This window comes from Colobus angolensis, unplaced genomic scaffold (genome assembly GCF_000951035.1).
Source record: "Colobus angolensis palliatus isolate OR3802 unplaced genomic scaffold, Cang.pa_1.0 Scaffold194, whole genome shotgun sequence".
NCBI lineage: Eukaryota > Metazoa > Chordata > Mammalia > Primates > Cercopithecidae > Colobus > Colobus angolensis.
In genome coordinates this window covers 3,984,336-3,997,183 of record NW_012115088.1, presented here as the reverse complement: position 1 = coordinate 3,997,183, position 12,848 = coordinate 3,984,336, and positions in this window count along the sequence as shown.

Here is a 12,848-nt window from a genome sequence, read left to right as displayed (position 1 = left end):
TGCGAAAAATATCAAAAGATGAAAATTCCAAAAGATCAATGTCACTTGATCAAAATTAAGTCTAAAATTCTGTAAATCACAATCCCTAAAGATAAAATCCCAAATGTTGAAATCCTGGAAGTCAAATTTTGGGGAAGAGATTAGTGTGTTTTTGGTTGTACTTGGGATAGTTGCATCTTGTTAGGGGAACTAGGACCTTGTTGTTGTCTTTATCTGGAAATGTACTAAGGTTTAAAGAGGTTCATATGGGTGCCACATTGACAAAGGGTAGACTTGTGGAGTTAATACGAGATATCAGCTTGACTGGATGAAAGAATACCCAGAAACCTGGGAAAGCATTATTTTGGATGTGTCCAGAGGAGGTCAGTGCTTGTGCCTGAGTGGGTGAGGTGGGGAGGATCTGCCCTTAATGGTGGTGGTCACCATCCAATTGGTTAGGGGTCTGGAAAGAACAAATACAAAAAGTGAACTGGTCTCTCTCTGAGAGCCGGGGCACACTTTTCTTCCACTTTCTTGGACATCAGAACTTCAGGCTCGCTGGACTTTGGACTCCAGGACTTACACCAGTGGTGCCTTGGGTCCTGAGGCTTCATCCTGAGACTAAGGGTTACACCATTATGTGCTTCCCTGGTTCTTCCAGGGTCTCCAGCTTACAGATGTTTGGTAATTATGTGAGCAAATTTCCCTAATAAATCTCCTCTGTATAGAATCCGCTTGACATAAGTAATTCCATCTTAGAAAAAGACTCCATCTTACATTTTAAAAGATGTTCCATCAATGAGGATCAAATATTTTGCCTAATCAGTAAAGGCTACATCCAACCAGATAAGGACATAACCAGACACACTCTTTATTATCAGTCCTCACCAGAGGACTCTGTGGCCATAACTCCAGCAGCTTGAAACGGCTGTCTTAACAGATACCATCTTACTGTAACTTATAATAAACACCCAGCATCTGCTGCCAAAAGCTCTGTCCACATCAAAGACACTTCCTTACAAGACATTAACAGACTGTCCAGACTAGGGCAGGACATTTTATTTGTCTACGTCACTTTCCCTGAACTTGTTCATTAACCCATTTTTTTCTATCCCTTTTTGTCTCAATGTTATTTTGTTCGATGTGAAATATTTACTCTAAAACATTTATATTGATTAAGTATAATTTTATGCATGGTTTATGTTATTAACTAACCCTTAAGGTGGCTTGAGCTCATGTGCCCACAACTGTGACTACCAAGTAGACGGATAGTACTAAAGAAAATTGCCTCCTTGGAAACGCCGTATAGTGTATGACTTTTATAATTAAAATAACATCGATGGAATTCTAACCTTATAAAAAGACACAAATGTGCAAGGTCGTGGTTATGTTTGACCTTGAACTGCTCACGACACCCTCTCATATATCTATATAGATATCCTATTGATTCTGTCTCTCTGGAGAACCCTAATAGTCTCTCTGGAGACTAATAAAAATTTGGTATTGGAGGATGATGAATATCATTGTTTATTATTTATTCATTTTTTGAGACAGGATCTCGCTATGTCACCCAGGCTGGAGTGCAGTGGTGCAATCATAGCTTACTGCAGGCTCAAACTCCTGGGCTCAAGGGATCCTCCCACCTCAGCCTTCCAAGTAACTGGGACCACAGATGCATTTTTTTTAAAACTGTATTCCTTGTTACGTGAGGGAAGAGATCTATAAAATTGTTTCCTCACCAAAAGACTATGATAATTCAAGCACATGAGGTTACTTAATGGTGAAATATAAAGCTTAAAAGCTAATTATTATTGGTACCTGGAAGCAGAAAATTGCTTAATTACGAGAGATGAACAATAACCTGACTTTCAAATGGACAGCATATACTTCCAAAATTTGTAGACAATCTCCAAATTCAAGTGCAGTGAGTGTTTTAAAGATCATAGAAAAGTGAAAATGCAGGTGAAAAATACAAGAATTCTCTCATGCTAAGTTACTCAATTATATATGACTTTCATCTATCCACACATAGCATTAATTCACTATGCTATGTATTTCATCTTCACATCATTTCCAGTACTAGGGTATAAATTGTGTAAAGTCTTTTAAAGACTTTTTAAAAGTCTTTAAAGTAATTTGTTTTATGCAGGGTTTTACAAATTTGATTCCACGAAAGTGCATTATCACAATGTTGACTTTGTGTGTAAGCATTGTACGTGTATGCAAAAATATTGAAACTTCCTCTTTTTGTACATCTCCATTTGTGAAAAATAAAATTTCTTGAGATCTTGGCTTTTTGGGTGATTGCACGTGTGATGGTGATCCATCCAAACTTGACTGATCTCATAAAGAATTAGGTTGTCCTTCATAGTATTTCAGATGATGGCAGATATAAAACTGGGTGCACACAATTATTCATTTCTATTTTTGACTGATTCCTTTCTGAATCTGGTTCATCTGCTCATAGCTGTTATACCTGTGTGACTGTTGTTAGTATACTGAGTGTTTATGCTTACAAAAATATGTGAGTTATTATTGCCTAATTAATTGTATAAAGTGGCCTATGAAATGTTCTGCTTTCATACGTTTTTCAAATAAATTCCCATTTAAAAATGTGAATATATGATTTTTTTTTTTTTTTGAGACAGAGTCTCTGTTGCCCAGGCTAGATTGCAGTGGTGCAATCTTGGCTCACTGCAACTTCTGCCTCCAGGGTCAAGTGATTCTCCTGCCTTAGCCATCCGAGTAGCTGGGATTACAGGTGCCTGCACCATGTCTGGCTAATTTTTGTATTTTGGTAGAGATAGGTTTTGCCATGTTGGCCAGGTTGGTCTTGAACTCCTGACCTCAGGTGGTCCACACACTTCGGCCTCCAAAAGTGCTGGGATCACAGACATGAGCCACTGCACCCAGCCAAATATATGTTTTTGAAAGAATTTTTTAAAATTACTTTTTCTAGAATTATATTTTCAGGATTTTTTTTTTTTTTCTTCTCAAACGTAAATTTATGAAACTTCAAGTTACCGAACTAAGAACAAACAAACCCATGTGGCATTGCATTTTATTTTTTTTTTGAGACAAGGTTTCATTCTGTCACCCAGGCTGGAGTGCAGTGGTGTGATCATGGCTCATTGCAGCCTCAACTTTCCAAGCTCAATTAGTTCTGCTACCTCACCTTCCTGAGTAGCTGGGACTAAAGGCATGCACCACCATGCCCAGCTAATTTTTTTGATTTTTTTTTGTAGACACAAGGTCTCATTATGTTGCTCAGGCTGGACTTGAAGTCCTGGGCTCAAGTAATCTGCCCACCTCAGCCTACCAAAGTGCTGGGATTACAGACATAAACCACTATGCCTGGCCGTATTTTCAGGATTTTGATCTTTTGAGATTGCAATGTTTGGGATTGTACCTTTTTTGATTATGGCCCAGTTCTATATTGTCCATATATATCATGTTTATATATGATAAATGTAAAATCAATTTAGAGATATTTATCACTACCTTTGCTTTTTTAAATTCCAGCTCTGAATGACCTGGAGACAACTTGGTGTAAAATATTTGATTTACAGGTCTGATAAATAATATATTGAGGTGATTGTGCAGAATTCTTTTTTTAATCATTTTATGGTTTTTATTAATGTGCTGCATTTGAATAATACATGCCATTAATCAAAACAATTAAAATCTGCAGAATGATAAAAAACTCTACTGTAGCTAATGGCGTACAAGTGGGGTGGCAAATCAAGAGACAAGTATGAACAGGTATTTTAATTCTCCTTTAATAATTCACTCTCTATTCTCACTCAATAGGACTGGGCACTCTTAAGTTGTTCCTCCTCAAAGTATAAATTATTTAAATTTCTAAAATGTCATTTTCACGCTCTTTAATAATACGAATCTCCTTGAATTCTTTTTCAATTTTCCATGTTTCCCAAATTATCATTCAGAGTTTACATCCACGTCTTGGGAGGGCGATGAAATGTGCTGCTGTTACTTTAGTTATTCAATATTTAAGCTACTGAAAAATAAAGATGAAATACAATAATGAAGACAAAAGGACACACAAGAACAGGAAAAGAAAAGGCTAAAAAGTTAAGTAAAAAAGGATGGCAAGCAAACCTCACTTTTTTTTTTTTTTTTTTTTTGTGAGACGGAGTGCTCTGTCGCCTAGGCTGGAGTGCAGTGTCTGCAATCTTGGCTCGCTGCAAACTCCGCCTCCCGGGTTCACGCCATTCTCCTGCCTCAGCCTCCCGAGCAGCTCGGACTACAGGCGCCCGCGACCGCGCCCAGCTAATTTTTTGTATTTTTAGTAGAGACGGGGTTTCACCGTGTTAGCCAGGATGGTCTCAATCTCCTGACCTTGTGATTCACTCGCCTTGGCCTCCCGAAGTGCTGGGATTACAGGCGTGAGCCACCCCACCCGCCCCAAACCTCATTTTACAGTACTTTCTCCAGGATCCTCTAATCACCATCCACAGGAACCTTGCAGAGCCTTGAATGCCATGTGGTCCTCCTTCCAACATGGGTCCTCTGCCCAGACTCCTCCTTATTCTTGCTCTTGACCTTGACTCCAAGTTCACACTAATGCATCCTTCAGCTCTCAGCCCGCCTCATTAGAGAAGCTTCCCTTTATCCCTTACTCGGGTGAGGCTATATCAGCCACTCCCATGTAACAGATCATGTGCTTTTGCTTCACAGCACTTTTCAGCATTGTTTATTATTAATTTTATTTATTTATTTAAATAACATCACTCTCTACCCTGTATTATAATTCCCAGAGGAGAGGGAAATGACTCGTTTGTGCTAAACATTATTTTCTTTTTTTAAAAAACTTTTACGTTCAGGGGTACCTGTGTGGGTTTGTTACTTAGGTAAACTTGTATCATGGGGGTTTGTTGTGCAGATTATTGCATCACCCAGGTGTTAAGCCTCGTACCCATACATTATTTATCCTGATCTCCCTCCTCCTGTCCTCCATCCTCCAGTAGGCTCCTTTGTCAGTTGTCCTCCTCTATGTGTCCATGTGTTCTCAACATTTAGCTCCCACTTATAAGTGAGGACAGGTGGTATTTGGTTTTCTGTTCCTGTGTTAGTTTGCTAGGGATAATGGCCTCCAGCTCCATCCATGTCCCTGAAAAGGACACAATCTCATTCCTTTTGATGGCTGCATAGTATTCCATAATGTATATGTACCACATTTTCTTTATCCAGTCTATCATTGATGGGCATTTAGGTTGATTCCATTTCTTAGTTCTTGTGAATAATGCTGCAATGAATGTTATAACTCTGTATGTGTTGTTATAATAGAATAAGTTATATTCCTTTGGGTATATACCCAGTAATAGTATTACTGGGACAAATGGCATTTTTGTCTTTAGGTTTTTAAGGAATCACCACGTTGTCTTCCACAATGGTTGAACTAATTTACACTTCCACCAACAGTGCACAAATGTTTTTTTCTCCACAACTTCACCAGCATCTGTGATTTTTTGACTTTTTAATAATCACTATCCTGACTGGCATGAGATGGCATCTCATTGTGGTTTTGATTTCATTTCTCCAATGATCAGTGATGTTGAGCTATTTTTTGCATATGATTGTTGACTGCATGCATGTCTTCTTTTGAAAAGTGTGTGTTTATATCCTTTGCCCAGTTTTTAATAGAGTTGTTTGTTTTTTTTTCTTGTATATTTGTTTAAGTTCCTTATAGATGCTGGATACTAGACCTTTGTCAGATGCATAGTTTGCAAAGTTTTTCTCCTGTTCTGTAGGCTGTTTACTCTGTTGGTAGTTTCTTTTGTGTTACAGAAACTCTTTAGTTTAATTAGATCTGATTTGTCAATTTTTGCTTTCGTTGCAATTGCTTTTGGCATCTCTGTCATGAAATTTTTGTCCATGCCTATGTCCTGAATTGAATTGCCTAGATTGCTAAACATTATATTCTTGAGGTTCAGTATGATCTCTGGCAGATAATAGGCGCTCAAATAAATATATGCTGAAGAAGGAAGAAAAGAAAAAGAGAAAAGAAGGAACGAAAGAAAGGAGAAAGTAAAAAATAAAAGGAAGAAAACAGTGTGATATAAGAAATGAAGATAATATGACAAACGTTAAATTTATCTGACTCAGCAAACATTTATTTGATGTGTATTATGTGGAAATTGGGGTGGAAATAGTGATAGACCCACATTTGTGGATGTAGGATTCTAGTACATCCCAGAATAAGCTAACCACATGACTACATACCTGCTCACTCAGCAATTTCACCTGGATGTCTCAGAGGCATCTTAAATTCAACATATCCCAGTGAATGCATGACCTGGTCCCTTCCCTGAATTCCTCAACTTTTTTTTTTCCTTCCTTCCTTCCTTCCTTCCTTCCTTCCTTCCTTCTTTCCTTCCTTCCTTCCTTCCTTCCTTCCTTCCTTCCTTCCTTCCTCTCTCACACACACACACACAAACACACACACAATCACAGTAAATGTTACTACCTTATCCAAGTGTAGACAAATCTTTTGAGAATTGCCAGTACAAGAGTAGTGGGAGAGGGGACAGATTCTTAATGGAGATATGGGACCTAGGGTGGTTTTAGAGGGGCATTGTTGCCTCTAGGAAACGGTGGCCTTTCTTCCTGAACTTTTCCACTAAAATTATCAGATAAGATCAAAAGTAATAATTGCATTAATATTGGAACGTATGACCAGTGTGTAGTTGAAGTTGATTCAGGCAAGTGTGTTGGCCATTTGATACACTAGGTATTTATTCATCTATTTACTCATTTAGGAACATGCTTCAGTATCTCTGTTCAAAATGCTAGCTTGATATGGTATCCAGGATACAGTAATAGGTTAAGAACCTGGTCCTTAGTCTCAAGGAAATTATAAAATACGAAGGGAGATATGAAATATGTAGAAAATTGAAATGTATCTTGAGATATAAGTCTCGTTGGAGATGTATCAAAAAGTGACTTAAACCTATAGTCAGCGATAATGTACTGGACACTTTAAGAGGGTAGATCTCATGTTAAGTGTTCTTATTATAATAAAATAAAAATGAGTGGATAGATTTATAAGCTGTATGCAGAAAAATTTTAAAACTTATTTGATAGTTTGGTCGCTCACTTATTTTTTAAGAAATATGGGGCATCCACTGTGGGCAAGCTAGTGACTCCCGGGCCTCCCTATAGCCCTCACCCTTGGTCAGGGTCTATCTGCTGCTACAGATTTCTGCTGATGTGCTCCATCTTCATCACCTGTACCTCTGTGGAGCCACAGAAGGCATCTTCTAAGGCACAGAGAGCCAAGAGAGCAAGGAGTCAGCACTATCTTCTTTGGTGAGTTGTCCAGCAAGCCTCTTGTCTCCAGAAATGTCCAGGTGAGAAGCAGACTAAAGATCTGGTTCTATGGCTTAGTAAGCCTCCTGATGGGATTAGAAGCCAGTCTCCCTACTCATAGGTTCTTCAGTCTGTTCCAGCGATTCCACTGAGTGCCCCACCTCCCTTGGGTTCTTAAATTCTGTAACTCCATGAGACTGATCACCTAAATGACCCTTCTCTTTCTGCTAGTTCTTTCCTTAGACTGACTGGTGGGAGCAGGAGAAGGTGAGATTTGACAGAGGTAGGATGGAGTCTGCTACTTCTTAGTACAGGTGGTGGGAGTGGCTGTGAGCTTGTCTGGATCCAACTGTGGTAGATCATAGAACATGTGAGTACTTAATATCACTTATTTTCAACTGAGAGTGTGATCACCACCAATTCTGATGCACAAAGAAAAGTTCTACTCAACATACTTTGCAGAAGTTTTGATTCTAGTTTTTCATTTCAGTTGCTATTTTTTAATTTAGTTGCTTTAGTTGTTTAGTTGCTTAAAAATCAGATACCTTTTTTTGTTGTTTCTAAATTTTTTTCTTTTTTTGTTGTCTGTGAAAATTTTCCATCGTTTTATTTATCTATTTATTTTTCCAGATGATATATAGTGTTAAGTTTACTGTCAGTAATCCTTTCTTAACTTTCTCTGATTCAACATTCAGTTGCGTCTGACTTTTGTATTTTTCCAGCATGATAGACGTGATATTTAGAAGGCAGGCATAACTTTCACTGGGAGGAGTTGTTTACCACAGGCCACTGTGTCAGTAAGATGGATAGCAGATTGTGTGTGATCCCTGACACATTCAATGCAAATTCATTCCTTTCTTGCTCACAGATTTGGGACACGTGATGCTGGATTTAAGAACTGCTGAACTCTTTTAAAATTATTTTTAAAAAACGCATTTATTTATTTTAAAATTTTGTTTTTTGTTAATTGACAAATAAAAATTGTGTGTATTTATGGTATATAATGTGACGTTTTAATAGATGTATATACATTGTGAAATGGTTAAATGAAGCTAATTAACATATCCATCACCTCACATACTTAGCATTTATTTGTGCTGAGAATATTTTAGATCTACCCTCTTAGCAATTTTCAAATATACAATACATTATTATTAACTACAGTCATCATGTTATACAATCAATAAATCTGAATTTATTTATCCTGTCTGACGGAAACATCGTACCCTTTAATCAACATTGCTCTATCCTTCCTACCCTCTATTGTTACCTTCCCTTCCCCCAACCCACCCCTCACCATCTCTTGGCAACCATCATTCCACCCTCTGCTTCTCAGTTTGACTTCTTTAGATTCTACATATAAGTGGGGTTATACACTATTTGTGTGGCTGTGGCTGGCTTGTTTCACTTAGCAAAATGTCCTCTAGATTCATCCAGAATGCGATTTCTTTCTTTTTAAAGGCTGAATAATATTCCATTGCATGTGTGTGTGTGTGTGTGTGTGTATATATATATGCAGTATATATGTGCTATTATATATATTACATATATATGATAGTATTTCACTGCCAATATATGGATATATGGATCGTAATTTTTTGTTCATTCATCTGTCAATGGACACGTAGATTAATTCTGTATCTTGGCTTTTATGAGCAACCATAATGCTGCAATTGACAGGGAGGTGCAGATATTTCTTTGACATGCTAATTTCAATTCCTTTGGATACATGCCCAGTAGTGGGATTGTTGGATTATATTGTAATTCTATTTTTAATTTTTTGAGGAACTTTCATACGTCTTCCATAATGGCTGTTCTAATTTACATTCCCACCAACAGTGGGCCAGTGTTCCCCTTTCCACATCCTTGCCAACACTTGCTATCTTTCTTTACTTTCTTCTTTTTTTGATAATAGCGTTTCTAGAAAAGTCCTTTGCCTATTTTTTAATTAGCTTGTTTTCTTACAATTGAGTTGTTTGAGTTTCTTAGATATTTAGGATATTAACCCCTTTTTTAGATGTATGGTTCACAAATATATTATTCCATTTCATAGGTTGTCTTTTCACTCTGTTGATTGTTCTCTTTGCTCTACAGAAGATTTCCAGTTTGACATGCACTCACTTGTTTATTTTTGTTTTTGTTGTCTTTGTTTTTGAGGTCATATCCAAAAAATTCATTGCTCAGACTAATGTCAAGGGAAAATACCAGCTTTTTCCTTATGTTTTCTTCAAGTAATTTTACAGTTCAGGTCTTATCTTTAAGCCTTATCCATTCTGAGTTAATTTTTGCATATGGTATGTCATAGGGGCCCAATTTCATTCTTCTGCATATTAAGATCCAGTTTTCTTGAGACCATTTATTGAAGAGACCATCCTTTTTTCATTGTGTGCTCTTAACATCTTTGTCAAAAATCAATTTACCATACTTGGGTCAATTTATTTATGGGCTTTCTATTTAAGAATGGCTGAACTCTTGACGTTAATTTGCTGGTAATTAAGTTTATCAATCCATATTACAAACATACTTTCTTTGGTTGATGTTTGCTTGACTTATTTTTGCTCAATTATTTGCTGTTATTTTCAATGTAATTTGTTTAACTTGTAAATTGAATGATTAGTTTTTTTATAGAACATAATTGAGACTTTGCCTTTTTATATAGTGATTAATATATTTTTTCTTAATTTTACTGTCACATGGAAAATTACCTTTGTACAACACTACTCCTCAAATATATTAACTGGGCAAACTCTCCCAATAGTCATGGACCAGAGTCACTGACAGACCAAATTAAAGTGTTCAAATCACATGGTTTATTAAATCATTTAAAAATACGTAGTGAGAGGCCACGGGATGAGATGGGAGAGGTTAACTCACTTAGGATAGGATGTAGGCAGAGTGAAATGACAACACGGCCTGACCTTTGATCCTTTCTTTTTCTTGAGATGGGGTCTTGCTCTGTTGCCCAGGCTGAAGTGCAGTGGTATGATCTCGGCCTGCTGTTACCTCCAACTCCCGGGTTCAAGCAATTCTCCTGCCCCAGCCTCTTGTGTAGCTGGGATTATAGGAGTGCAGAACCACACCTGGCTAATTTTTGTATTTTTAGTAGAGATGGGGGTTTCACTATGTTGGCCAGGCTGGTCTTGAACTCCTGACCTCAGTTGACCCACCTGCCTCAGCCTCACAAAGTGTCAGGATTACAGGCGTAGCCACCGCACCTGGGGATCCTTTCTTTTTGACTCAAGTGTCCTCCCAGCTGATGGTGTGATTATGAAGAGGTCCAACAGGTGGAAGTTATCTGGTGTCAACACACTCCCTTGCTGTATTCAAGAGACACAGATAAATATGCCTAGCCCCTGTAGTGACTTGCCAATTGGCCTGCTGATCAACCCTGGGTTTTTGTTTGTTTTTTAATTTCTTGAGCAAAGCACAAGTAGGGACAGAATGAGACCATGATAGGTGTTACCAGTGGGTGACCAATTTGGAGATGACATAGCCATCAGGCTAGAGGCAACATTATTTATAATTTATTACTTGGTCTTTCCATCTCTTTCTGTAAGTATCATTTTTGTTTGTCCCATCATATAGTCCATTTGTTTTATCTATCTTTAACATGTGTTAGTGGCTACTAACTTACTATATATTTAGTAAATCTTGGGTATTCTGCCTATGTTTTTCAAGCTGCTCACTTACTTATTATCTACAATTAATACATCTTATGAGTTTCACTCATGTCTCATAAGCTGTTTGCTCCACAACTGTCTATTCTTAACCCATTTATTTTCCCACTTGTTTTGCTAGCTTTCTAAACCAGAGCCGAACATTCCCAAACAATATAGGAAACACACATTACATTGGGATTTGGCAATGATATGGAAGCTAAAGAATCTTAAAATTATATTTCTTTAATAACCCAAGTTAAGAATGTACCCAAATTTTTGGAAAGTTACTTAGCTTACTCTTACTTTGTTATACTTCTTCCTAAACTTAGTAGTTTATCAGTGTTTAATTTATTAAAAATAATATGTGTTTAATTTATTAAGAGAATGGCATTTGTCCCCAAATAATTAACTTAATCTAATTATATCTTGCATTCCTTTCAAGATTTATTGCTAGCATTTGCATTTGATTTGTTTCTGCAGGCATGACACACATTTAAACCTAATACTATAAATGTTAACTTATTTTAATTACCCGAGCAAAAATACATCATCTCTTCTCACTACCATTGGATGCTCATATCATAGCAATTACTTATATGTTGTCAGTTTAGACTAATAATATTTGAGATAGTGAACAACTTTTTGAAAGTGAACCTATTCTTAAAGGGGAGCTTCTGTATTTTCAGATGATAGAATTATCTCTCAGGAAAGTTAAAAAATCAATTAAAAACTATTTAAATCATAAACTGATTTAATAATGTGCCTTTTTCAGAATAAATACACTAACATCTAATATTATAAGCAGAAAAGCAATGAAATGAAATTCCATTTAGCAATAGCATCAAATTTAGAAAATGTTTGGAATAAACTTAGTAAATAAACAAGGGATTCAAATTTTCACTCATGTATAATATAAGACAGGAGAAACAATTCAGAGATATGGCAAGGTATCAAAAAATGTCTATCAGCCTGAAAAAGTTACTTAGAAACATAATTTGGCCAAAGTAAAGATAGACAAAAACTCAGAATTTAAGAAGGAGGAAGTCATGTTGTGAAAGGACTGTGATGAACACATGAACTCAACTGTATCTCAAAATGATAACATGACCACCCAGGATACACTGTACCCTGACATATTACTTTTAGCGGTACATATTCTAAGAGAAGACGAAGTGCAAAGGAATCTCGCACTTTACTTAGCAGGCTTGTTGTTGGCATTGAAATTAACTGATTTCGTATTTAGAATAGGGCAAATGAATAAATAGCATTGATATCATTGGAAACCAGGGTTCCTGGAGGCTATATAAATGTGCAATGGAAAGAATAAAAATCCTGTGGTGTAGGACTTGTAGGAGGTTTAAGTACCAACTCACTTTTAAATATTCATTTCACAACTTGGCTCATTGAGTGAGCCTAAAGCAATGACACCCCAGAAGCAATTAACACACCTAGCACTTTTATCTTGGTTTCTAATACCATTCTCCATTAAAAGAAACCAGGACTCCAAGGAAAAATGGCTAATTCCAGGTCTGGAATAGGAAAGTGTAAGGTGAGCCTAGAACATTTTGTGCTAACAACAAAGTGCTCAAAGACTAATGGGAACGTGCCAAAAAGGAACTGGCTTAATGAGTGCTTGCATCGACCAAATATGGAACAATTCAAGTATCAAAATGAATAATAGTGGTAAGGGATCATAAGATTCTATTAAAATCAATCCATGAATCTACTATGATACTTAAATTTAAAAAGATGAGGGTGTCAGGGACAAAAACCTCCTCAGAAAAATTCTAGCTGGCAAAACGTGAACTAGAATTAGAAAATTACTGTTTTGCAACCACCAATATATTAATTGATTGAAGTAAGTAGTAGCAATATTGATGC